At 45.9% G+C, this 5,600-nt stretch overlaps 1 non-coding gene across 1 annotated transcript; it reads left to right on the plus strand.

The window, feature by feature from the left end:
• The first annotated feature begins 228 nt into the window (after positions 1–228).
• Trnat-ugu lies at positions 229–303 on the plus strand. Its single transcript has one exon. It is a non-coding gene; the product is annotated as a tRNA-Thr (tRNA).
• Positions 304–5,600: the final 5,297 nt, after the last annotated feature.

Raw genomic sequence — 5,600 nt, forward strand, 5'->3', positions numbered from 1 at the left:
TGGGGTCGAGCACTGAGCTGCTGCAAAATTACCTTTACGTGTCCATCGCTGTATTGTGGCCGTTTGTGTTTCAGTGCTGGGCTCGAACGCATCAGTTGCTTTGGATAACGATGTCCTATGACTGTATATGGCGGTAGTATCTGTTCCCGAAAGAACAGTTACCGTGGATGACCATGCTAGAAACGAAGCGTGCAAGGAATAAGTCCCTGCAGACGCACTATCCTCTGTGCCCACGGTGGCTCAGATGGGTAGAGCGTCTGCCATGTAAGCAGGAGATCCCGGGTTCGAATCCCGGTCGGGGCACACATTTTCAACATGTCCCCAATGAAGTGCATCAACGCCTGTTTGCAGCTAGGGTGTCCATTTAATTATCATTTCATTCTTATGACTGTCTTCGTCTGTTTCAGTAGCTACGAAAACGTTCTGTCTTCCACCGCCATGCCGGTCTTCGCCATCAAAATCATCGTTCTTAAGGAGTCGAAAACATTCTGTGCACGTTCTTCCACTACTAGTTCCCTCACCATTGATCTTACCCGGTATTTTAAGAGGCACAGCCGCAGATTTCTTCATGTTAGAGCAGAAAGTTAAAACTTCCCGCAAAGGGCGAGAAATGCGTATGTTAGTTGACGTACTTAACCGAGAATAACCTTATGATGCAATCACAAAGTGACTAATATTTTATGGCATTATGTTAACAGATCTCTAAGCTTGTTGTATTACACCTACGACGAACCACCCGAACCGCACTAGCCGCTGCTGCCGTCTATTGCAAAAAAATGGTTCAGATGACTCTAATTACTATGGGACTTAATGTTATATCCTAGCCAGTAATGCCACCCGAGCCCGCTGCCAAAAGGTTGGCAGCATCAAAGTCCGGACGCCGTCCGCATAAGCAGCGCCAGCGAGACAGGAAATCGCCGCAAGTCTGCGCGCGCCACCGCTGGCTTCTGGTTTCTTAAGCGCTGGAGTCGCGAGCGCTAGGACAGTTCTGTGTTCGCCGCTCAGTTGTATACTCGCCACCGAGTTGTGTACTTGCTAGTCAGTTGTGTGTTCATCGCAGCAGAGTTGTTGTTTGTCGTCAGCCGACGTTGACCTAGCCGCTCCGACTCGAACTAGACAGATTTCTGTAGACACGGAGTCACTACTGTGTTTCTGTATCTTCGTTAATAAAGATAAGTACCGACTTTTATTTAATCAGAGTGTTTGGGTTTTCATCTTTCTGTTCACTGTTCCAGCGGACCGGTCGGCCCGCTATTAAAAGTGTGGCGGTGACTTCGTAAGCCGTTTCTGCAGCGAATTGCTTGTCGCTACGAACGCCGCCACAAAAATTAACATCCGAGGTCATCAGTCCCCTAGACTTAGAACTACTTAAACCAAACTAACCTTAGGACATCACACACATCCATGGCAGAGGCAGGATTCGAGCCTGCGACCGTAGCGGTCGCGCGGTTCCACACTGAAGCGCCTAGAGCCGCTCGGCCACTCCGGCCGGCACCTCGTAAAGGTTCAAATGGCTCTGAGCACTATGGGACTTACCTTCTGAGGTCATCAGTCCCCTATTATTATTGGTGTTTTGCCCTTAAAGAGCGCATTTGGACTAAACTACATGGCCAGTTCCTTTTGCTGCCTTCCTTGCTGCCCAAGCTTCCCTCATTCGCTCGCTGTGTTTCTGCTTCCGGTCCTCTGTCCATGCTTCTTGTCGGCTTTGTGTCTTCGGCTTCATCTTGATTGCATTTTTGGTTGCCCATATTATATATCAAAAAGTCTGTATAAATTTGAAAAATTAATAAACCACGGAATAATGTAGAGGTAAAAATTGACACACCTGCTTGGAATGACATGGGGTTTTATTAGAACCAAAAAAAAGTTCACCAAATGTCCGAAAGATGCGCGTCGTTTGGTGAGGATCGTGTGCTCAGCCTCCACTTTCGTCATGCTTGACCTCCCAGGTTCCCAGACCTCAGTCCGTGCCATTATTGGCTTTGGGGTTACCTGAAGTCGCAAGTGTATCGTGATCGACCGACATCTCTAGGGATGTTGAAAGACAACATCCTACGCCAATGCCTCACCATAACTCCGGACATGCTTTACAGTACTGATCACAATATTATTCCTCGACAGATGAAGTGCCATCTGTCGGACATTTTTTGAACTTTTGTATTTTTGGTTTCTAATAAAACCTCATCTCATTCCAAGCATGTGTGTCAATTTGTACCTCTCTATCTGCATTATTCCGTGATTTATTCAGTTTTCAAATTTATACTGCCTTTTTGATCACCCAGTATATACGAGACACCAAAGAGTATTGGTCTGATGTGCCATTTCTTTTCATAGCAGGACTGCTTTGGTTGTCCACCGCACACAGTGCCTTACAGCACACAGCGGTACGGCGACGATATTGTAGGCGCCGTTTCCTTGTCCATCATAACGTGTCATCTTGGGATTACATTTCAGCAAAATAACGACCGACTACACGCGGCGACATTGTCTACTGCTCGTCTTCGTGGTTGCCAAACCCTGCCTTTGCCAGCAAGTTCGCTGGATCCCTTCCAGTTTGAGCACGTTTGGGGCATTACATGTAGGGCCCCCCGACCCGCTCCGGATTTTGACGACCTAACGCGCTAATTGCTCAGAATTTGTCGCGATATCCCTCAGGAGGACATCCAGCAACTGTATCAATCAATGCCAAGCGGAATAACTGACTCCAAAAGGGCCAGAGGTGGACCAACGCATTATTGACTCGCTCAGTTTCTGTAAGCTCTCTCTCTTGAATAAACCAACAATATTTCTGAGACTATAACTATTTGTTTGCCTCTATATGTACATGGAATCTACCAATTTCCATCCCGTTTACGTAAATCTTTCGTGTTGTTGTTTTGTGGTCTTCAGTCCTGAGACTGGTTTGATGCAGCTCTCCATGCTACTCTATCCTGTGCAAGCTTCTTCATCTCCCAGTACTTACTGCAACCCACATCCTTCTGAATCTGGTTAGTGTATCCATCTCATGGTCACCCTCTACGATTTTACCCTCCACGCTGCCCTCCAATGCTAAATTTGTGATCCCTTGATGCCTCAGAACATGTCCGACCAACCGGTCCCTTCTTCTCGTCAAGTTGTGCCACAAACTCCTCTTCTCCCCAATTCTATTCAATACCTCCTCATTAGTTATGTGATCTACCCATCTAATCTTCAACATTCTTCTGTAGCACCACATTTCGAAAGCTTCTATTCTCTTCTTGTCCAAACTGTCGATCGTCCATGTTTGACTTCGATACATGGCTATACTCCATACTAATACTTTCAGAAACGACTTCCTCACACTTAAATCTATACTCGATGTTAACAAATTTCTTTTCTTAAGAAACGCTTTCCTTGCCATTGCCATTCTACATTTTATATCGTCTCTACTTCGACCATCATCACTTATTTTGCTCCGCAAATAGCAAAACTCCTTTACTGCTTTAAGTGTCTCATTTCCTAATTCCCTCTGCATTACCCGACTTAATTCGACTACTTTCCATTATCCTCGTTTTGCTTTTGTTGATGTTCATCTTATATCCTCCCTTCAAGACACTGTCCATTCCGTTCAATTGCTCTTCCCAGTCCTTTGCTGTCTCTGACAAAATTACAATGTCATCGGCGAACCTCAAAGTTTTTATTTCGTCTACGTGGATTTTAATACCTACTCCGAATTTTTCTTTTGTTTCCTTTACTGCTTGCTCAATATACAGATTGAATAACATCGGGGAGAGGCTACAACCCTGTCTCACTCCCTTCCGAACCACTGCTTCCCTTTCATGCCCCTCGACTCTTATAACTGCCACCTGGTTTCTGTACAAATTGTAAATAGCCTTTCGCTCCCTGTATTTTACCCCTGCCACCTTCAGAATTTGAAAGACACTATTCCAACCAACATTGTCAAAAGCTTTCTCTAAGTCTACAAATGGTAGAAACGTAGGTTTGCCTTCCCTTAACCTTTCTTCTAAGACAAGTCGTAAGGTCAGTATTGCCACACGTGTTCCAATATTTCTACGGAATCCAAACTGGTCTTCCCAGAGGTCGGCTTCTACCAGTTTTTCCATTCGTCTGTAAAGAATTCGCGTTAGTATTTTGCATCCGTGACTTATTAAACTGATAGTTCTGATATTTTCACATCTGTCAACACCTGCTTTCTTTGCGATTGGAATTACTATATTCTTCTTGAAGTCTTACCATTATATAATCTTTCGTGATGCGTATTTTTTTTTCTTAGAGTTTGTCTTAGTTATGATAACCACAATGGTTACCAATATTAATGCCGAAAAACATGTTTTGCACATCAAAACTACTGTTTAGTTCAATTGGCTCTAAGCACTATGGGACTTAACATCTGAGGTCACCAGTCTCCTAGACTTAGAACTACTTAAACGTAACTAACGACCTTACACACATCCGCGCCCGAGGTAGGATTCGAACCTGCGACCGTAGCAACCGCTTCGTTCCAGACTGAAGCGCCTAGAGCCGCTCGACCAGAGAGGCCGACACTGCTGTTTGTTGGAAGAATAGAAGAAAAGAGAACGAGTCCATGAGAAATAAGGTGTACTGGAGCAGCGTTCTCTACGGCTAGGCGGGTGCTACAACTGTGCCAATAACGAGGAGTATTTATGATCTATAGTGTGTGCGCTTCCTTCTAAGAGCCAGAGAAATCTCCAATGCGGCCGTAATGGCGCCCTCTTGCATTTCCGATAGATCGAGCGCCGGAGCTGGCGCTAAGCTAGGCTGTGAGGGGCCCTTAATGAGGCCGTGGCCACTTTCGCACTGTGGCGGTCCGCCCCCCGCAACTCGGAGGTGCGGGCGGCGATAGGCGTGCAGCGCAATTACACCGCAGCGGCCTAGTGTAGCGCGCCGCGGCGTGGCGGGAGGCGGCTAATTGCCGCCGTCATCTGTCTGCCGCCTCCGACACCCCGCCGCCCCCGCCAAATTACAGCCACCACGGCCCGTGAAAGCCGACCTGCACCGCACGGCCAAATAGCCCCTGCTCAGGGACCAGTCGCGCGATTAGGATTCTATGCGCTTTGATTAAAACGCACCTCACAGCGGCAGAAGTCGGAGGACTGAAATCGACGGCGGGAAAAAGATCTGTCAAATAAATAATAATACTCCTAAATTTGAAACTTCCTGGCAGATTAAAACCGTATGCCACAGCGAGACCCGCACCTGTCACATTTTCCTTTTGCTGGGAAGTACTCTAAGCGAGATATGTACAACGAAAATTTAGAAGATAGGAGAAGAGGCACTGGTGTTATGTAAGATTTATGAACTGATAAGACATTGGCCGCGAATGTGGGAAGTGATTACACCTGTTATTAAATGTATTTTTAAACACACTGCTGTGTGGACCAAAGACTATATGTAAAGTTACAAAACTACTGTAGGCCATCATAGACTACCCTAAGCAAGTGTTGACTACAGTAATTTTCCTAGTAGCTTTGGTCAGTTAAGATCGTAACCGCATAACATGTACGTTTGGAGTGTTGCATAACTATCTGGCGTTACCTCATTTTTATTGCTTTGTTTGCATATGCGATTCCCCAAAAACCAGTAACAGTTAACCGTCTCGA

This window comes from Schistocerca americana, chromosome 9, assembly GCF_021461395.2.
Source record: "Schistocerca americana isolate TAMUIC-IGC-003095 chromosome 9, iqSchAmer2.1, whole genome shotgun sequence".
NCBI lineage: Eukaryota > Metazoa > Arthropoda > Insecta > Orthoptera > Acrididae > Schistocerca > Schistocerca americana.